Source organism: Periplaneta americana, chromosome 8, assembly GCF_040183065.1.
Source record: "Periplaneta americana isolate PAMFEO1 chromosome 8, P.americana_PAMFEO1_priV1, whole genome shotgun sequence".
NCBI lineage: Eukaryota > Metazoa > Arthropoda > Insecta > Blattodea > Blattidae > Periplaneta > Periplaneta americana.
The window spans coordinates 129,133,624-129,157,289 of NC_091124.1; the positions used below are offsets into that span (position 1 = coordinate 129,133,624).

The 23,666-nt window shown below is 35.8% G+C and overlaps 1 protein-coding gene across 1 annotated transcript in view; it reads left to right on the plus strand.

Annotated features, from left to right (window-relative positions):
• Abi (tyrosine kinase Abl) overlaps positions 1-23,666 on the plus strand; it is an 87,590-nt gene that overhangs the window by 58,780 nt on the left and 5,144 nt on the right. The window lies entirely within an intron of this gene.

Consider the following 23,666-nt stretch of genomic DNA (forward strand, 5'->3'; position numbering starts at 1 on the left):
ACTTCACTTCGAACCCAAGACTTCCGGACGCGTTGCCTTCACCTGGACGCTGCCACAGTTACTCAAGTTCACTGCACCTCGAACTCAGATCCACTGGATATGTCTCTGCTAACTAGCTCTCTCGCAGCTGACTAACTGAATGACTACTCAAACACACTGGCCGCTTCTATGTATTAAATCACACGTTCTCGAACCTTCGGTTCACGTCGCTTTGCGAAACTTCCAGAGGGACACGTTTCTATATGTCCCCCCCCCCCCCTGCTTCCTCTGCTCCTCGTCGCCCTGCGCCTTCCCTTGCACTGGATGTGTGCACAACTTCCGAAGCAACCAGATCTGCCAACATGGCGCCACAATAATAACAATAATAATAATAGTGACAGTAATACCCATAATAAATTGAAAGACTCCTGTGACATTCTTTTCATTTTTCTCAGTTTCAAAGAATGTCATGCTAGTGTTTAATCAGCGTAGATGTTATATATGTACCGTCAAATGGGCAAACTTGGAACATTATCATAGGGTATTTTCGTTTTGTCACAGTGGCAACATAATCGTTGCTTGTTACTTTGTTGTGTAGCACATTGGTTCTATTACAGTTGGTGTTACTGTGACAAAACGAAAATACCATATGATAATATTCCAAGTTAAGATACTGTTCCAAATTTGCCCATTTGACGGTACTAGAAATATTTTAATTATATTTCAGAACTCATGATTAACTCGAAAACGTTAAGCAATGAAAATATTTTGAAAACAAATTTGAAATCAGAGCGATAGAGCGATAATTTCAATGAGAATCCGCAGTTCTAACAGACAAAAGTTGTCACTCTACATACGAAAGTCCGCCAGGCAAAAAAAAAAAAATCTTTAACTCACCGTAACTTGCAAACCAGTAAAAATTTTGAATAGCAGCCATTTTTAAAAGTAATTTCCATTCTTCCTAAACATTTCTGTTGCTTTGATCTCATATCTAACGTGAAAAATAAAAAAGTTTGCCCCTTATCTATTGTTTATTTTGGATGGCTCACTTCGAAGTTAATATTTTTTTCTCGCTTTTCAAAAAAGATATTGATTTTAATTTTAATTTTTTTCTATGCTTTCGTTAGACATTTATCTATGAATCCTAAAAGTTACAGTGCAATTGATTGACTCTCATAGGAGCTATGACATGATAATGTTTAATGGTGTGGCAAATAGCGTCCTCGTGTGCTTTCTGCAAAAGCCAATGAAAGAATTTATTCAGAATTTATCGAACCTTAGTGCGCAGTGAATGACAAGACGCACACATTTAATTGTAGTTGACCCGCTATGTGATTGGCTGCCAGAAATAACAGCGACGCAACTATAGGATTCCATGGCAGTGATGGATAAGCTATGACAATGATCCGTTTATAATACATGACAAATACAGTAAAATGTTTTTATTGCTAATATAATTTAATTTAACCCTTGTGTGCGACACAACAGGATGACTTCTCTGTGGGAGCTCTATGCTCTCATAATGAGTTGTTATCAATATCAGTTATATTTAACACATACCTGTAGCAGAGTCTTTGTCCTGGCATTCACATGCTGGAATTATGACAACCAGAAAAATGACGATTCAGTAGGTAGTTAAGTTGGCAGTACTTCTTCCCGCCTGAAGTTTTGAAGTAAAGACTTTTACACAATCTAAAATAACACATTATCTCTATATATTTAAGTTAATATTTATATCCTGTTGCAGATTTATGGCAGCCACGATCATAATTTAAAACAGACATACCAAATGAAATAATGAATCCAAGCATCACAAACTGTGTTTTCATCACAATACGTTCCTAACTTTCATAATGGTTTTCCTGATGAGATAATTAACTGATTTCATCTGCCACCTATAAGGCTGTGAATCTTTTGAAGGACTAAATCAAATATGCCAAGAAAATGATCCACACTTCATATGACAAGCATAAATCATCCCTTAATGAAGTGTGGTAAAATCAGATTCTATTCATAACAAATAAGTTTTTTTTAGAACCTCCTTAGTATTTTAAACATAAGTACAAGTTGAATTCCTGTCTCATGTAACTGTAGAGTATGGTACAATTTTTGCAAACATGTCAAATGTGTACACAACTTGTGATGAAATATCCATAAATAAGCCTAACCTTCAAAACAAAAATCTAAAAAATATAAAAGAAAGAAAAATAATTTCCTTGTATGTTAAAAAATAATAACCAAGGATTGAAATTGTCATGTTTTCTGAGAATTATCCGTACAGATTCCAGTAACACCCTAATTGTCTCAACAGTTTAGGATATTGCCTCAACAATTCAGGATTCAAATTAGAGAGATGCTGATACACGTCTATCCCTGTTACGAGTAGTGAAGAATGTATTTTATTAATTGAAGATAATCCCAACTAAATCACTAATAGCATAGGGAAAAATGTGGGAGATTCAGTCTGTTGGCCCTTTAATTGTACATTATTTATTTTTCCCATTCAGAGCAGTTGATTTTACTTTTTTGTTTAGTCCATTGCCATGTAGAAAAATGCCTTTTCTGTGACTAGTCGTTTACTCAGCAGTAAAGTTATTGATGTGCTAGAATGGTAGTGCCAATAAAATGGTCACAGAAGATATGTGGTGGAAGTAACATTGGGTGGAGTGAATAAAAATGAAGTAGATACTAGTACTAATATTTACTGCTAATTCATACTTATAAGTATAAGTTTTATTTTAATTTTGTGTGAATAATCTTTTACCAGTACTTATTTCAATACTGGTTAAACTCTAGTAAGTACTTTCTACGACCTGAAAAACAGTCAAAACTAAATACAATTAATACTCTCCTAGCTAATCCTCCTCCTCGCGAAAAATTTTTCTTCTCGCACATTACTGATTTTGAAGTAAGAAGGTCTCTTAAAAGCATTAAATCTAAAGCACAAGGCACTGATAACATAAGCATGGTCTTTATCAATAAGTTAGTCGATGTCGTGCTTCCTGTAATAACCCATATTTTCAATTCTTCAATTATCACGTCTGTTTATCCGCAACTCTGGAAAACAGCTTTGGTACGCCCACTTCCTAAAGTAAATTCACCTACTTCTGTAAAAGACTATAGGCCATTCTTCCCGTTTTATCTAAAGCCCTGGAACGCATCATTCATAAGCAGTTGTCAGACTACCTAATAGAATTTAATCTTTTAGACCCTTTACAATCAGGATTCAGAAATGGCCATAGCACTTCTACTGCTTTGTTGAATGTTACTGAGGACATACACGCAGCCATGGATAAACGACAGGCTACTGTACTAGTTTTATTGGACTATAGCAAAGCCTTTGATTCTGTTGACTTTGATATACTATTGATTAAACTACAAACGCTACACCTTTCTGATAGTGCTATCACCTGGATGTACTCCTACCTTACTGGCCGCCAGCAGTGTGTTATATCTAATAATTGTTTCTCATCCTGGCGTACTGTAGACACAGAAGTTCCTCAGGGATCAGTATTAGGCCCCTTGCTCTTCTCTATTTATATAAATGGAATTTCTAAATCATTTAATCACTGCAGATATCAAATATATGCTGACAACGTTCAATTGTATATTTCAGCCCGTCCTGATGCACTAAATGATAGCATTAATAGTCTTAATGAAGATCTTGATTCATCTCTTCCTGGTCTCAACAGTTTGGGCTTAACCTAAACGCATGTAAATCACAGGCTATTCTGTCCCGCAAACTGTAGATTAATTCCTGAAGTCAACGACCTGAATATTCCACCTGTGAAACTGAATAAAACAATCATCCCGCTTAGCTCTACCGTAAAAAATCTCGGAGTGCATTTCGAATCTAATCTCAATTGGGATACGCATATTAAATATACATGTAAGAAGGCATTCTCTATTCTCCATTCACCAAAAAGATTGTATCATTATCCATCTAAATTAAAACAGACGCTGGTACAGACACTCATTCTACCTCACTTCGATTATTGCGACGTTTTGTTCAGTGATCTCAGGATTGATTCCGCTTAGAAACTACAGCGTGTTCATAACGCGTGAGTTCGTTTCATTTGTAATGTTCGATACTATGATCATATCTCACCTTCTTTCGAGAAGTTATCATGGCTTAGGTTACATGAGAGGAGAAATCTGCACTCACTTTCTCTCTTATATCGAATTATGCACACTTCATCCCCCTATTATTTATTCGCTCGTTTTCATACTCTCGCTATCATAATATTAATACTCGATCACAACGCGATAACACGCTAGAAATTCCACTTCACACATCATCTCTGTATTCCTCATCTTTCACTGTTGCTACCTCTCGTCACTGGAAAACTCTGCCGCCTGAAGTCAAGGGCTGCCGAACATTGAAATCTTTCAAATCCAAGTTAGAAAATTATTTTATGACGAGTTGCCAAACTAACTTACTATTATGACAAGTGTTGTATTGCATGTTTCCTCGTATTCACTTTTTTTTTTTAATGTTCTAGTGATATTTAACTTATTTTATATTTTTGTTTTCATATTTTCCGATAATGGTATATCTCTAATGTGATAAGTTGAGCTATATATAATCATAATTTTCCTTACTGTGTGTACTTAAAAATATTGTATTCATTGTATGCTTTGTACTGCACTATTTTATTGCTACTATTAGTATTATTATTACTATTATTTTTATTATTATCATTATTATTATTACTATTCTTATTTTTTATCATTATTATTATTATTATTATTATTATTATTATTATTATTATTATTATCATCAATAATTGTCTTATTTTTTTATACTTTGTATGCCACATTTATTTTGACCTGCTGTTCACATTTTATTATGCTTTTTTCTTTCTTTCTGTATGTTATATATTATGTCTGATTTCTTCTTGTTGTTTACATTTTATTATTATTATCTTATTCAGTTTTGTGTGTAAAATTGTAGTGTACTTTGTAAATTTGTAGTGTTTTGGTAACTCAGTTTTTACTTCTGATTGAGTGTTAGAGAAGGCCGTATGGCCTTAACTCTGCCAGGTTAAATAAATCATTATTATTATTATTATTATTATTATTATTATTATTATTATTATTGTTGTAAAAATCTACTACTTTGCCATATTATAACATTGTTCGTAGTGCACCACATGGAGGTGAGTTTACCATTGCACCCCTGTAATGGTCATCACCTAAGCATAACAATATTGATACCCTTTTGTATGCTAATGGTCTTGTATTATGGACTTCTACTCTGAAAAACCAAACCAAACATAATATTGAGCACGCTCTTAATGCAGCTCTAGACGACTTGCACAAAATGGTGTGAAGCAAACTCTGTGACAGTGTTGTTTCAAAAGTGCATGCCAAACATTTTCCCTTTGTCATGTTCAGTTGAAACCAAATATTCTTTACAACAACGTTCAGTTAAAACATGTTCACAAATTGAAATATCTAAGTATTACATTTGATTCTCGCCTCTCTTGGAAAGAACACTGCAAGCATTCAAAGGCACCTTAACATCCTGAAGCTACTGGTAGGTTGTAAGAGGGGCTGTGCAACTTCTATGCTGAATACAACCTATCAAATGTATATAAAGCCAGTTATGACATGGTGTTATGGATCTCAACATAGTATTAGCAGATTAGAATGCACTCAAAGCCAGGCTCTGCAACTTATAACTGATGCTGTAAACTCTATCCCCATTGATGCCTTGCTGATTTTCACTGACAACTTTTAAATCAATGCTACAATAACTGAAGCTGTCTTAAAAGTCTATGAGAGGATAATATTCTTGATATTCTCTGTAAATCATGTCAAATGCCACTACCAGAAAATTCATTGGAAATATTTGAAATGGAATATGATCTTGACTTTGAATCCAATAAAAAAGTTAATACACCTGCTGAAATTCTACAAACTATTGCTCTAGAGGCTGTTTCCACTCGATATCTGACAGGTACTTGGCTTCAAGTGTACACTGATGGCTTCAAAGTAAGTACAGCTGGAAATACTGGATCTGGAATTTACTGTAACCTTTTTGCATCATATACACATCAAAGAAAGTTTGGAACAAACATAGTTTTATCAAATACTCTACAATGATAATACCGGAAAGTTCACAGTAAAAGTGGCAAATAATTCACCAGTGCTATCTAGCGGCAGGGATTGTAGGCAGCGAGGATGACACATTGTCAGTTAAATGTAGAAATGTTTGTTATGTGTTTTGTAAAAACTACGCCTAGCAAAATACGAGGCGTGTTCTTAAAGTAAGTTCCAAAAGGGTGTAATAAGTAAATGGGAAGATATTTACAAACCATTTTTGTTGCATTGTATTCCTCACACTTCAGTTACTTCTCAACATGATCTACATCATTATTGAGGCATTTATCGAGTCGTGGCACAAGTCTTTCTATCCGCTCATTGTAGAATACGCCCTCCTGCGATGCGAGCTACTCCCGCACTGCTGTTTTACTTCATCGTCGCCATCAAAACATTGACCACCGAGGAACTTCTTGAGGTGCAGGAAAAGATGAAAGTCACTCGGAGCCAAATCCGGGCTGTAGGGGGGATGGTCAATTTGTTCCCAGACAAATTTCGAGATGAGATTTTGGGTGTCACGAGCTGTGTGTGGCCGAGCATTGTCATGAAGCAACAACTCCGTCAGTCAGCATCTCACGTCTCTTGTTCTGAATTGCGCGACGGAGCTTCTTCATGGTCTGACAATAGGTTTCTCTATTAATGGTTTCACCCCGAGGCAAGAATTCGATGAGTAGGATTCCTTTTCTGTCCCAAAAAACAGTGCACATGATCTTGCGTGTTGACATGGTTTGTTTGAATTTCTTTTCCCTTGGCGATGCAGTGTGCCTCCATTCCATGGACTGCTGCTTCGATTCAGGTGTCATGTGAGACACCCAAGTCTCGTCACCTATCACGATATGGTCAAGAAACTCATCACCTTGCTAACTGTAACATGTGAGAAAACTCAATGCACTGGAAGCTCGTTTGGTTTTGTGTTCCTCGGTGTGCATCTTGGGTATCCATCGTGAGCACAATTTTCGATATCGTAATCGATCTGTCACAATTTTGTAGAGAACATACCGCGACATTTGTGGAAAATTCAAGGAAAGCGAAGAAATTGTGAACCTCCTGTCCTCATGAATTTTTTCATCGACAGCAAGCACCAAATCGTCATTTATCAAAGATGGCCAACCGGTACACTGCTCATCATGCACAGAGATGCGGCCCTTGAACTTCCTAATCCATCTCCTGACCATTCCATCACTAATGACATCATCACCATACACCTCACAAAGTTGACGATGAATGTCAGCTGGTTTGATGTTCCTCGCATTCAAGAAATGGATAACAGACCACATCTCACAGTCGGTGGGGTGCTCGATTACTTTAAACATTTCAACTGATCACAACTAACCACACACACAGCTGAAGCTCTGAAACTGCATGCACAGCTTGCCTGAGGACTGAAGAAGAAAACAGGCATGTGTAAAATAACGATTGCAGCGATGCGACGGCTATAATTGAAAACGGAACTTACTTTAAGAACACGCCTGGTATGCTAGATCTTTCTTCAGATTTCCAAAAGATAGAGATTGGGAGTAGTCACGTAAACACCAGTAGAATATTACTTTTCTGTTACAAGATTAATAATAATAATAATAATAATAATAATAATTATTATTATTATTATTATTAATATTATTATTGCTACTACCAGTACTACAGTTATTTGCTTTTGTCTTGTAAGTGTGCTATGCTCATATAGGTAAATAAACGCAGACAGACATTAGTTTAGTGAGGTTTAATAGCTAATATCGCTATTTGCGTCCTTATCTAAAATTCTTTTAAAAACAAAACACAAACAATATCATAAGCAAAATGCGAGCACTAACAAGTGCTGTCAACAGTTCTAGACGAAACGTTTAAAACTAGAGGGACAGAATATCTGTACTAAAATCACAGAATATATTCAGATCACCTTTAAATGCGACAGGCTCATATCAGTAGATTTACTGGCATGTAAAAGAACTCCTGTGGGACAAAATTCTGGCACATCCAGCGACGTTGATATAACCTTTGCAGTTGCGAGCGTCGTTAAATAAATCATAACACGACATTCAGATCACCTTTGATTATCTGACTTCAATAATCATAATTCGAAACATTAGGGGTAAGTAAAAATGGGGTCTAATAAATTGGAAAAATATACCGAAGTTTCAAATCATTTGTAGGACTGCTAATTTTTAATACTTTGTTTTAATAATAGATTCTGTTTTTAATATGAAGATACGGTAACAGTTATTCCTTCACAGATTTAACAGCTCCTTCTTCCGAAAATATGAGTCAAAATCAAAGCACAATGAGAGAACTGCGAAGGTCCCAAATAAACATATTAAATCTTGCATTGAGGAAGCTACGGGTTTTCTGATATCAGACAGAAATGACAGACGATACTCCTCCATCGTGTAATTAGATAGTGCATTAGCAATGACATATTCTCTATGTTAACTGAAACAGTTACTAAACTGCATAAATCTACTCTACATTGTTCATATAAAACACAATTTCTTTATAGTTTCTCCATGTAAAAAATTGAAAGTCTTTACTTTTTTATCCAAATAGTGTGTCTTGGGATGCATAACATAAAAATGTGAATTGTTGATTTTGTGAAGAAAGTGGACTCGTGTTTTTTCATAATAAGTGATTCAGGTAGTTATTCGGACAAATAATTTGCTTAGTCTTATACTTTAAAGGCATTATTAATATTTCACTAAATTAAGATTATTTTTTTTACGATGAAAGAAATCCTAAAAGATAAAAACTTACTCAAGCAGAAATTACAGCTCTGAATACAGCATGTTCGAATACCGATTTAATTAAAATTATTCAAGATGATGAATTCATTAGTCAGAAGTGTGCTTAAAAAGAAGGAAATGAAGAGACGATATTCCATTTACGATAAAAGTTTTGCCGCAAAATTCCATTAATATTCACCTCAAGGCTAAAGATTTCTAAGAAGAAAATTATGTTTACCAAAAGTTAGATCTCTCACAAATTGACTTCATGAATTTGGTATAGGCCTCAGTATAAATCGCACCATTCTACAATTAATTATTAAAAATAAAATCCGATAGTGTACCATTGAATGAAAAGGTTGTAACTATTATTGTTGAAGATAAAATAAAATGTCTTTGAAGGAAAACATAACTTATAATTCTAAAACAGACACTTTGAGGGATTCATTGAATTAGGTATAGATAGACCTAATCAACAAACTTCAACTGACGTAAAAGTTTCAGAAGTACCATTTGCAAACCAAGCAATGGTTTTCATTATTCGAGAAATGTGCAAAATTTTCTGCCATCTTAACTAATGGCAGGTACTTTTATAAATGTATATTCAGCTCTGTTGGTGAAAAACAAATAAAGTAGTATTTAATAAATAAATATTTTGGACTTGTTTTACACCATTTGATAACAAAAGCATCTTATGACTATTTTGAAGCTAATGTTTGGCATTAAAAAATAGGGAATTATAATTATATAACTGACCAGTAATAATAGTCAAGTCTATAATATGTCAGAATCAATTTCTTTATGTTGCTTTTATCTCCCAACACAGAATATGCAACATTATTCTTCATAAATATTGTGCTTAAGGTGCTTTGGAGAGAAATGTCCTATTCCATTCACATTCTGTATCTTAATTACATATTTCTAGTAACATATAAGAAAACAAATTTGTGACGATCAGATTTCATAAACTAATTTAATTAACAGGGTTATATGACTGTATTAAGGAAATGGAATGTGTTCTCAATTTTCAGTTTAATGTTTAACTAATATATTCATATCCATATTGTCAATTTGTTAATCCAAAATGTGGTATGCATATTGTGGTTAAACATTTCATTTAAAGTGATGAACCATTATGCGCTCTTTTAGGGAATAATCTGAAAAATAGTAGCAATATTTTTGGTATAATCGATACCTGTAATACAATAATTATGTTGGTATAACGGATACCTGTAGTACCGACCGAGCTTTGTAACATGAGATGTTCTGATTTTTGTCGCCATGTGTCTTGATGTCGCGTCAATAGCGTGTCGAAAGTAATACCACAGTTTAGTATATACAGTTGCGAAGCTTGCGATGATTTTTTGCATTTCTCGCGATAGTTGCTAGCCGCTTGGAGCGCTGTGAGTACTGGGAACAATAGACTGTCACTGCCATCGTGATTTAATATAGGCAGACCATGTGACTCGCTTAACCCGATCATGGAGGGTGGCGTTTCAACCCTATAAATTAGTTGCAATGCATAAAGAGTAACATATATTTCTCTAAAATGTAGTGTAATTGCATTAATAAATTTAAAACAATGATTATGAGGCACTTCAGACATAATTCACTTGCGAGTTAAGATGTAGTATTATTTTTGGTGTGAAAATTACGTTGTTCGTATGTGTAATACCTGACTTTATTTGGATTAAAGGTGATTGTTACTTATGTCCCGCCACTATAGGAGGCATAGGACAGTTTTACACTAATCCTAACCATATTTAGTATAACTTGTTGCTTGTCATCTATCCCAAACCCCAACATCCACCACTAAGAGTGCTGGTCCTTGTATACCCATCAGTCAAGGCCTACTCACAAAAAAAAAAAAAAAAAAAAAAGAGCAATTGACAATAGATATCTCAGTCATGACAACCTCATAAAATATCCTATCAATTGAATAATCGATCTTGCTACGTACATAATTATATCATATTATTATATGATCACCCATTTCAGCGAGTACTGACGACCACTGCAAAATACGACAATTTGGTCCAGGGAGCATTCTCTTTTGGCACAAGGATGATTTATGTAACAGATTTCTAAATTAGTCTTTTAAATACCGGTACATTCTTTAATATAATTTGGTCCAGGGAGCATTCTCTTTTGGCACAAGGATGATTTATGTAACATGTTTCTAAATTAGTCTTTTAAATAACGGTACATGCTTTAATATAATTTGGTCCAGGGAGCATTCTCTTTTGGCACAAGGATGTGTAACATGTTTCTAAATTAGTCTTTTAAATACCGGTACATTCTTTAATATAATCTGGTCCAGGGAGCATTCTCTTTTGGCACAAGGATGATTTATGTAGGCCTAACATGTTTCTAAATTATTAGTCTTTTAAATACCGGTACATTATTTAATAAATTACTGAAAAACAAATGTGAATATAGGGATGTGAAGTGAGTACAAAATTATTATTATTTTTGGCGCATCATTTTTACATAAATAACGACAAATAAAAACTAACATGCCACATATTTTAAGAAATACAGAAAACAACATGAATATTATTCACCATTCTTAATTATCTTGGGATAGAAAAAAAGGAGAAACTGCACTTAGTGTCCCACAAGAAATTTTTCTAAGTCCAATGATGGGACACTGCGCATGCGCAGGACACAGACAAGTAAAGGTGCTACCACACCATAGATAAAGCTAGTGCACTAACGTAACATATCCTTAAACCGTTTTAGCATGTACATTTCACAATAGCTGAGACTCAACATAACAAATGGCGGCAGTTATATTGCATCGTTTAGGGCCGTTTTCTCCAAAGTTAGTTAAACTTGGGATAAATTAAACCCGTTCAACTTTACTATTCAGTTTAAACATGCTTCCATTTTCTCCATAATATCTGGCAGCCCACCCGTTTAAACTAATGTTGGCACTAGATGCTCATGGCTTCTCATGTGTTGGCTACACTGAACAATAACTTGATTACTGATGGCGCGTCAACATGTCAGCCACAGATCAGGATGTCAGCTGTTTACAATGAATTAATGCTATAATCAAATCAACGCAAATAAGGAAGGAATGCATCTACTAGTTTCAGAAATAAATCATTTATATCCATGTGAAGTGTTGTCTATCATTTAATCAGTAGTTTTCTTGAATTTATTGGAAAGCATTCTCGATTCCACTTTTCTCTCATAGGCAAGATCATACAATAACTTGTGTCTTGTGTTAATGTGTATTATCTGATGGCATATGTAGATCCATTTTAATATAAAATTAATTTCCTTTAGTTTATTCCTTTCCCTCCGAAAATCACTATCTTAATTAATTTCAAGAAGACAACTTCCAGCTTTTTAACGTGTTCGATAACCCACTAAATTAGGCCTACCTGATGTACCCAGAATCTTGATAATTCTAAGGGAAATTGCTTTCATTTTTAACATTGTAGTATGTGACCTAATCTATTTATGTAATATTCACAGACCCTAGTTTATAATTGGCTAGAATGGGCAAATACCCAGCGCAAGGGAGCAAGAGAAAGTATTTTAAGGTAGGATGTTGAAATAATTGTTAAATACATGCTCAATAAAAATGAATATTTATAAACAGGGAACGGATTTATATGGACTAAAAATATATGAAATATGTAAATATATATGTAGTTATTTTTACCAAAATATGGAATTAAATATGGATTTTTACCAAAATATGGAATTAAATATGGACTTAAAATTATAAACAAATGACTATGTACGTTAAATATTGGTACATTTTAATCAAACTAAACAAAAAATATAATGGACGTACCTTATCTTCCAATGTAGTTTCAACAAAACACAATTTTTATTGTCTGTTACCATAACAATAGGTTACAAACATTTCTTTCAAGTGCTGAAAAGTGAATCTTCTTCTATTGTCTCTGAGGATAGATTTATACTGACTAAAAGAGCGTTCGACGTCACAAGAAGTAACTGGTACATAATTCAATTTCACAATGTCTGCTGGGGATAAGTCCAAGTTAATCTTCACTGTTGATTCACCACTCATCACAGCAACAACCTTTTGTAGTTCTTCATATCCAGGGTTTTTTGAAAGTACAGTGTCCACCTTAGCTCTTACTGCATCTGCAACTTTACCTCTACCACGATTCAGTTGTTCCACAGTACTATTTATAATTTCAAAACTTTCAGATAGTGAAAGGTGCCTATTTTGGAGACTTTTGAGCGTTTTTATGATGCATGAAAATGAATGCTGAATGTGAGCTAAGTCATTCTTCACACTTATGTCACAGGTAACTGTTTTCGCAGTATCAATTGAGACTGCATCTTCAGAGTCCAATGCAAGGAGAACATTGTTAATAGAGTCTATATGTTCGGCATAATATTCAACTGCTTCTAGCCATGTACCCCATCTAGTTAAAATTGGCTTTGGTGGCAATGGAATTTCAGGGTACATTTCTTTCAACACGTTAACTCTACTGGGAGCTTTGAGAAATACTTTTTTCACTGATGAAATCAACAAATCTACTTTAGGGAAATTGTCTCTGACCACTTCTGCCACACGATGAAATGCATGCGCCACACAAGTAAAATGAGTCAATTTAGGATATACAACAGATAATGCTTGTCCAGCTTTGACCATATAAGGGGCAGCATCGCTAATAAAGAATAACACATTATCGTACATAATACCCTTTGGCCACAGGATACCCATAGCTTTGTTGAACAGTTTAACTATAGTTTTGTTATTGCACTTTTCTAGAACATCACAATGTAAAAGAATTCGTTCAGAATATTGTTCACTTAACAAACCGATAACTACATTACCAACAAGTCTACCTTCTTTGTCGGGAGTCTCATCAATGGAAACCCAAATTGAACTATCTTTAATTTCATCTCTTATCTTCTGTATTGTCTCATCGTAGATGGATGGAGCATACGTCTTCCTAAGTGTTGACTCATCCGGGATTGTATGTTGAGTATATTTTTCAAGGAATTCCCTGAAGACCTTATTCTTTAGTTTGTAGAGAGGAATATCAGCAGAGATGAGAGAACGGCACAGGTCGATGTTAAACTCAGATCTTACATTCGATGTTGTTGGTTGTGTTAAAAACAATTGTCTCTGCTTGGAATTTAGTTGTTTGTTGGCCTGATGTTTACTAGTTGTAATGTGTTGTTGCACCAGGAACTTTTGTGTAGATGATACTGCACACTGACACAAATTACAAAATAATATTTTATTGTCAGTTGATAAACCATCTTCTTTAAATTCTGAAATGTAACTTGTTAGTTTTGATTTTAAATTGACTGAATGACGTACTTTTGGCATATTTACCGTCTTTATAGTATGATTTACAAAACTGAACCTATGTGTACTCTGACTGGCATTTAACTGTTGAGCTGCACAACTGAAGTCTGTTAAAAATTTTAAATTAAATTAATACAGTTTTGTAACTTACTTTCCCATTGTTGATAGGACTGCTAATTTTCAAATAACTCTGATGTTAAAGGGATTACTGAACATGTGTTTAAATCTCTATTGTTGAAATGTATTTTTAAAAGTTAATGGAATTTTGTTTTGTTTTATTGTTAAACCTAATATAATATGGACTGTTTTATATGAAATATGGAAAATATATGGAAATTAACGAAAATATGTACTAAACTCTAAAATATGGAAAAATATGGAAAATAAAAGTAGGATTTTTCAACCCTACACATTGTGAAACATAAAGATAATGCAAAATATAAATTATATTAGCTTTATAAGTAAATATGTATTTACATATAAATCCTTTCCCTGTTTATAAATAATGTAATAAAAACAGCCTTTTGTTTGGTGAATTGGCACAATTATTGTTTCACATTTTTGTTTGGTAATAGAATGGATGAAGTTAAAGAAAGAGGTTAGGGTGCCAGTTTTCCAGTGACCTAAACCCAGGGCCTAAATATTCATAATAGGTGTCATCCTCTTGTATTATTTTTATTTCAGTAAACGGTTGGTTGCACTGTATGATTGGTTTATCGTCCATTATGAATTTTGATCAGATTATCATAAGCTGATTAATGTACACTGTAAGGTCCTGTGTTCAGAAATGTAGAATTCAGGGGAAAAAAAGTAAGAATTTCAGTCCAGTAGAAATTGATTTACTGCTCTCTTTAGTTAGTACAAAGAAAGATATATTAGAATGTAAGAAAACCGATAGTACATCTTTAAAAGACAGAAAAAGCTTGGCAAGAGCTAGCAGAAAGTTTCAATGAAATTAGTGGAACTGTAGTACGGTAAGAGATTGGAAGATATTAAAGGGGAAGTATGAAAACCTCAAAATGACATGTAAAAGTAGATTTTCCGAAGATAAAAAATTACATATAGGTGCAGGTGGAGACCCAAATCAACCGAACTTAATAATAACTTATATTAAAATAAAAGAGATTATTGGCACAACACAACTTGGGCCACCATCTGTATGTGACTCAGATTGTACTGGCCAGTCATCACTACTCGCATCTGTGGAGCACCCATCTGAAAACATTGGAAAAGCACAATTTCCTCCTCAAATGCAATCAATTCAAAATTCCAATGTAATTCCCTTTACATCTGTGAATCTATACAAGTCTGTAGCTTCTGAATCCCAAGCATTTGTCGCAGGTGACGATTCAAATCCCACTGATCAGGTAACTGAAGATATACCAATATAATAGTATTTCAGGATAATATACAAATTAATGAAGTAGAAGCCATTCCATGTAGCAGTCAATTCAGTATTAGGGACCTAAGGAAACCTACTTCCACTCCACTCCTAGTAAAGAAGAAAAGACCATCACAAGACAGTTCATTGGTATGGCAAGGAAAACAAGTTCTGCAGTTACAAAAACAAGCAATAGAGGATAAAATTTAATTCCTAAGGATGGAGTATGAATTTAAAGTACCGGTAACATATACAATATTATGAAAGAAGAACATACAGTGAAGATGAAACTCACAGAACTTTATATAAAAAATAAGGAGTTTGATCTTGAGATGAAAAGAAGAATTCTTGAACTTGATGTTAGGAATAGGGAATTGGACCTTAAAACAAACACCTAACTGAAATCGCAAGATTTTGATGTAGTTATGGTGTTTATTTTGCTCAAGTCTATATGTTCTTTTTTATTTAAATTAAAAAATTTAATCTAACGTATTAAATCACTTTAGGTACCGGTAACTTATATATTTAAAGGCAATATTGATAACTTCAGTTTTGTAGTGGTTTTTAGTGGTCCTAATATGTTATGATGTCATTTTGATACTTTCATAAAGTCATTCGGTTTATACTATTCACTGTATTAATAATACCATAATCAACATATCACATCAGGTTATCATGCTACTTAAAACAGAAGATATTTAAATTTATGTAGCTTCTTAAGTAATTGAATAACAAGTTAATCAGTAGGTAATTTAACTTAATTCCAATTCAAAACCAAATTTATTGCATGTTATCACCTATCACATAATTTATATATGGCTTATTTATAATATAGTAATAATACACAAGAAAAAAAACAGTAGGCCTAGGCCTAATTTTAACATGACATCAAAATGTTCATAAATCAATTGTTAGTTTCATTTCTAATTATTTTAATAGACATGAACATAATATGAAATATACAGTATATTCCCTCCAGCTAATTTCTTATATGTTAGAAAATAAACACACTGCATATTTCAAGTAATTAGTTACGTTCTGTCATTGAAATCCGACATTGATATAATTTTGATACAAGTGCATATATATTTCAACTTGTAACATCACTGCGTAATTAAAATAAAGTGGAAATTTTACATAAATTGTGACTACACTATAATGTGTTAAAATCTTTGTGTATCAGTAACTTAGTAATATTTTATATAACACAGTTACAGTTAAGTCAGGTCATCATTATATTCTATATTATGGAGGTTGTGTTGCATCTAAAGCTACACCACTCAAGATAATAAGTCAGGTTTAAAAAAAAATAACAATTTTAGGCTTAATAATTATGGTGTAAGTTACTGGTACTGCTTAATTATCAGTGAAGTAAAGTTATAATATATACTTTTGAAAATATCCAAGTTTAACATGAATAATAAACAATGTTACATGTACTGCAGTGAATGAAACTCATTTTATGTTAATTTAATCTCTTCCTTCACTGGTTCACCAACAAATCATGGAAGTACTGATGGATAAGGTGGTTTCGCCTGACATTATTTTCTGCTACATTTGCGTGCTTGTTAGCTGCTTGAGGGAAGTTATGCACAGAGTTAATGGCATCCAACTGGTCGTCAGTAACAGGAGGTATATTTTCATTCTCATTGCAAGCTATATTGTGTAAAATAGCTGTTCCCGCAATTACACTTTGAATTCTGTCCAATTTTAGTCTGATTCCAGTAGCTAAAACAGGAAATCTTCTTTTCTATACCCCATAGCTCCTCTCTACTGGACTTCTAGTCTTTATGATGGCCTCCTGAAAAAGTTGTTCCTCTGGCGTGTGTGTAATTGTCAGTGGTGTAATGAGATAATTTTGTACAGCATATCCACTATCTCCAACTAGAATGGCTGCACCAAATTCTCCATCTTCAAATCGCCTCTTAATTCTTGAAGAATTAAAAATATGTGAGTCATGAGATGAGCCTGACCACCTAGCCACAATGTCTCGAATCAACAAGGAAGAATCAGACACAGTTTGCACATTAATTGAAAAAAAAAATCCTTGCGATTTCTGAAGATTTCTGCATCTCCTCCACCTGGTGATTGTATTTTCACATGTGTTCAGTCAATTGCACTTATATAGTTAGGAAAACGCGAAATCGTATAAAATCCGTGCTTAACCCTTGCCGTTCCTTTAGGTGTTGTTGGCATGTTGATATAACGCTGTGACAAATGTCCTATAGCTGTAGAAACTTTTGCAAGGACTGAGAGAACAGAGACTGGAATTAGAGTACAGAGAGTGGACTGAGAGGACAGAGAGGAGCCTGGGAGGATAGATAGAGCACTGTGGGATAGGGAGTAAGCTAAGAGAACAGAGGGAACGGAGACTGAACTGAGTGGCAAGAAGGTGGAGAGCGAGGATAGTGAGTAGACTGAGAGACCAGAGAGTGGACTGAGAGGACAGAGAGTGAACTGAGAGAAGATAGTGGACTGAGAGGAATGACAGTGGACTGAGAGGACAGAGAGGAGCCTGGGAGGATAGATAGAGCACTGTGGGATAGGGAGTAAGCTAAGAGAACAGAGGGAACAGAGACTGAACTGAGTGGCAAGAAGGTGGAGAGCGAGGATAGTGAGTAGACTGAGAGACCAGAGAGTGGACTGAGAGGACAGAGAGTAGACTGAGAGGAATGGAAGTGGACTGAGAGGACAGAAAGTGGACAGAGATTACAGAGAGTGAATTGAGAGTACAGAGAGTAGACTGAGGGGCAGAGAATGGAATGAAGGGACAGAGTGGACGGAGACGACAGGGAGAGGACTCAGACAACAGTGTGTAGCCTGAGAGGATAGGGAGTGGACTGAGAGGATAGGGAATGAACAAGAGGAGTGGGAATGAGCTAAGAGAACAGAGAGTGAACTGAGAGAAAAGAGAGTGGACACAGAGAATGTTGAGTGTATTGAGAGAAGAGAGAGTGGACTGAGAGGACAGAGAAGGGGCAGAGATTACAGAGAGTGAATTGAGAGTACATTGTGTGGATTGAAAGGACGGAAAATGATACAAAGAAAACTGAGAGGATGGAGTGGGCTGAGGAGAAAAAGAGTGAACTGAGAAGACGCAGATTGGACCGAGAGGAGAGAGAGAGATAGGACTGAGGTAGTAGAAAAGGGAAAGGAAACAGAGTGGACCGATATCAAAGAGAGAGTACCAATACTGAAATTACAGTGAGTGAGCACAGAGAGGACTCAGAAGAAAGAATTCTGACTCGCAGTTTCCCCAGTTCACTCTCAGTCTTCTCTCTATCCTCTGTCCACTGTCTGTCCTCTTAGTTAACTCTCAGTTCACTCTCTGTACACTCAATCCACTCTCAGTTTTTCACCCCACTCTGTTCTCTCAGTCCACTCTCTGTCACCTCAGTCTACTCTCTGTCCCTTCCCTGTTCTCTCAGGTCACTCTCTGTTCACTCTGTGTCCTATCAGTCCACTCTCTGCCTTCTCAGTCCATTCTCTGTCCTCTCAGTCCACTCTCTGTCCTCTGAGTCCACACTCTGTGCTCTCAGTACACTCTCTGTTCTCTCAGTCCACTGCCTGTCCTTTCATTCCACTCTCTGTAGGCCTACTCACAGTCCACTTTCTGTCTTCTCAGGCCACTCTCTGTATTTTAGTCCACTCTCTGTACACTCAGTTCACTCTGTCATTTTTGTGCCTTCTCTGCCCTCTGCCTTCCCTCTGTCCACTCTGTCTCGTCTCAAAGTTCAGTTCATGAAGGAAAGAGAAGAGTGAGAATAAAACAATGACTGAGAAGACAGTGACGACTGAAATTTAACGGAAGGGGTTCAATATGTAAGGTGTTCTTTAGATTTAGATTTTCCAGCAAATCCTTCATACCCACATTAATGAATTTTAATTTTAAGAGGCTCGAACTAAGGAGATAACACGCTCACTAGGTTCAAACTACAGTCCGATATCAAATGGAGGGGGTTCATTATGTATACAAGTTTAGATTTTTCCTGCAATTCTTTATTCCTACAATAAGCAATTATACATTTTCAGGACTCGGAACTCAGGAAGTAATTCCGTCATTGGGTTAAAACTACAGACTGTAATGTGGCGGAAGATTTGCAGTGTGTATACAAGTTTTTAGTTTTTCCTGAAATGTTTTATTCCTTTAATAAAAAATTATAAGTTTTCGGGGCTCAAACCCAGGAAATAATGCCGTCACTGGGTCAAAACTACAGACTGTAATTTGGCGGAGGTCGAGCAGTGTGTATACAAGTTTTTAGATTTTTCCTGGAAATTTTTATGCCTCTAATAAACAATTATAGCCTACACTTTCGGTATTCGAACTCAGGAAATATTGCCTCACTTTGTCCAAACAAGAGACTGTAATTTGGCGGAAGATGTGCATTGTCTATACAAGTTTTTAGATTTTTCCTGCAATTTTTTATGTCTCTAATAAAGCATTATAAATTTTCGAAGCTCAAACCCAGGATATAATACCGTCACTGAATCCAAACTACAGACTGTAATTTCGCGGAAGTAGAGCATTGAGTGTACATGTTTTTGGACTTTTTCTGTAATTTGTAATACCTATAATGATGAATTATATATTTTCGGGGCTCAAATTCGGCCTTAATTGGTTCCTATGTTGGCGGTTCCATAGATGAACCGTTCCTACTACAAATACAATCTTTGTAATAAGACAGCAATATTTTACACTCTTTGCGCGTCTTGTACTCTCTGCTCACCCTGCATTAGGTTTTTATCGAGAGGAAGATTGGCATAAGTAACAATTTTCGTTACAGTGGAGGCAGAGACAGTCTGTAGTTTGGACCCAGTGACGGCATTATTTCCTGGGTTTGAGCCCTGAAAACTTATAATTCTTCATTAGAGACATAAAAATTGCAGGAAAAATTTCAAACTTGTATACACAAAACACATCTTGCGCCAAATTACAGCCTGTAGTTTGAACCCAATGACGGTATTATTCTCTGAGTATGAGTCTCGAAAATTTATAATTTTTTATTAAAGGAATAAAAAATTTCAGGAAAAACTGAAAACTTGTATACACAATGCAAATCTTCCGTCACATTACAGTCTGTAGTTTTAACCCAATGACGGAATTACTTCTTGAGTTGGAGCCCTGAAAATGTATAATTGCTTATTGTAGGAATAAAGAAACGCAGGAAAAATCTAAACTTGTATACATAATGAGCCCCCTCCGTAAAATATCGGACTGTAGTTTGAACCTAGTGAGCGTGTTATCTCCTTAGTTCGAGCCCCTTAAAATTAAAATTCATTAATGTGGGTATGAAAGATTTGCTGGAAAATCTAAATCTAAGAAAACCTTACATATTGAACCCCTTCCACTAAATTTCAGTCATCACTGTCTTCTCAGTCTGTTTTATTCTCAGTCTTCTCTTTCCTTCATGAACTGAACTTTGAGACGAGACAGAGTGGACAGAGGGAAGGCAGAGGGCAGAGAAGGCACAAAAATGACAGAGTGAACTGAGTGTACAGAGGGTGGACTAAAATACAGAGAGTGGACTGAGAGGACAGAAAGTGATCTGAGAGTGCAGAGAGTAGACTGAGAGAATAGATGGAGCACTGTGGGGATAGCGAGGGAACTAAAAGAATAGAGAGGGATCAGAAAGTGAACTGAGAGAAGAGAGAGTGGACAGAGAGGATAGAGTTGACTGAGAGAACAGAGAGTGTACTGAGAGCACAGAGTGTGGACTCAGAGGACAGAGTGAAGACAGAGAGTGGACTGAGAGGACAGAGAATGGACTGAGAAGACAAAGAGTGGACTGATAGGACAGAGAGTGATCTGAGAGAACAGGGAAGGGACAGAGAGTAGACTGAGGTGACAGAGAGTGGACTGAGAGAACAGAGAGGATACAGAGTGTGGATCGAGAGGACAGAGAGTAGTCTGAGAGGAAAGAGAGTACAGAATATGGACTCAGAGAGTAGACTGAGAGGACAGAGTGGGGTGAAAAACTGAGAGTGGATTGAGTGTACATAGAGTGAACTGAGAGGACAGAGAGTGGACGGAGAGGATAGAGAGAAGACTGAGAGTGAACTGGGGAAACTGCGAGTCAGAATTTTTTCCTCTCACTGTAATTTCAGTAATCTTTCTTTGATATCGGTCCACTCTGTTTCCTTTCCCTGTTCTACTACCTCAGTCCTCTCTCTCCTCTCAATCCAATCTGCGTCTTCTCAGTTCACTCTTTTTCTCCTCAGCCCACTACAGCCTCTCAGTTTTCTTTGTATCACTTTCCGTCCTTTCAATCCACGCAATGTACTCTCAATTCACTCTCTGTAATCTCTGCCCGTTCTCTGTCCTCTCAGTCCACTCTCTCTTCTCTCAATATACTCAACATTCTCTCTGTCCACTCTCTTTTCTCTCAGTTCACTCTCTGTTCTCTTAGCTCATTCCCACTCCTCTTGCTCATTCCCTATCCTCTCAGGCTACACACTGTTGTCTGAGTCCTCTCCCTGTCGTCTCCGTCCACTCTGTCCCTTCATTCCATTCTCTGCCCCTCAGTCTACTCTCTGTACTCTCAATTCACTCTCTGTAATCTCTGTCCACTTTCTGTCCTCTCAGTCCATTTCCTTTCCTCTCAGTCTACTCTCTGTCCCCTCCGTCCACTCTCTGGTCTCTCAGTCTACTCACCATCCTCGCTCTCCACCTTCTTGTCACTCAGTTCAGTCTCTGTTCCCTCTGTTCTCTTAGCTTACTCCCTATCCCACAGTGCTCTATCTATCCTCCCAGGCTCCTCTCTGTCCTCTCAGTCCACTGTCATTCCTCTCAATCCACTCTCTGTACTCTCAGTTCACACTCTGTACTTTCAGTTCACTCTCTGTACTCTCAGTCCACCCTCTGTACTCTAATTCCCGTCTCTGTCCTCCCAGTCCTTGCAAAAGTTTCTACAGCTATACGACATTTGTCAGCATGCATTATATCAACATGCCAACAACACCTAAAGGAACGGCAAGGGTTAAGCACGGATTTTATACGATTTCGCGTCTTCCTAACTATATAAGTGCAATTGACTGAACACATATGAAAATACAATCACCAGGTGGAGGAGATGCAGAAATCTTCAGAAATCGCAAGGAATTTTTTTCAATTAATGTGCAAACTGTGTCTGATTCTTCCTTGTTGATTCGAGACATTGTGGCTAGGTGGCCAGGCTCATCTCATGACTCACATATTTTTGATTCTTCAAGAATTAAGAGGCGATTTGAAGATGGAGAATTTGGTGCAGCCATTCTAGTTGGAGATAGTGGATATGCTGTACAAAATTATCTCATTACACCAGTGGCGTATACTGGTTAAAGGGTTTGGGCTACCGCTGACCCTATTATTACACAAACTATATCTAACAATTACTTTAATTTTAATTACTATGGTAAAACTAATAATACAAAATTATTACATTATGTTATATTATAAACTTTTTCTTTTGTAATTTCCTTGGGCTACCACTGGTAGCCCCGGTAGCCCGCAAAATACGCCCCTGCATTACACCACTGACAATTAAACACACGCCAGAGGAACAACTTTTTCAGGAGGCCATCATAAGGACTAGAAGTCCAGTAGAGAGGAGCTATGAGGTATAGAAAAAAAGATTTCCTGTTTTAGCTACTGGAATCAAACTAAAATTGGACAGAATTCAAAGTGTAATTGTGGCAACAGCTATTTTACACAACATAGCTTGCAATGAGAATGAAAATATACCTCCTGTTACTGATGACCAGTTGGATGCAATTAACGCTGTGCATAACTTCCTTTAAGTAGCTAACAACCGCCCAAATGTAGCAGAAAATAATGTCAGGCGAAACCATCTTATCCATCAGTACGTACTTCCATGATTTGTTGGTGAACCAATGAAGAAAGAGATTAAATTATCATAAAATAAGTTTCATTCACTGCAGTACATGTAACATTGTTTATTATTCATGTTAAACTTGCATATTTTCAAAATATATTATAACTTTACTTCACTTAAGTATTACCAGCATGACTAAAATTTGTTTGTGATTCGGTGAAACAAAGGGATTAAATTAACATAAAATGAGTTTCATTCACTGCAGTACATGTAACATTGTTTATTATTCATGTTAAAGTATTTTCAAAAGTATTATAACTTTACTTCACTGAAAATTAAGCAGTACCAGTAACTTACACCATAAT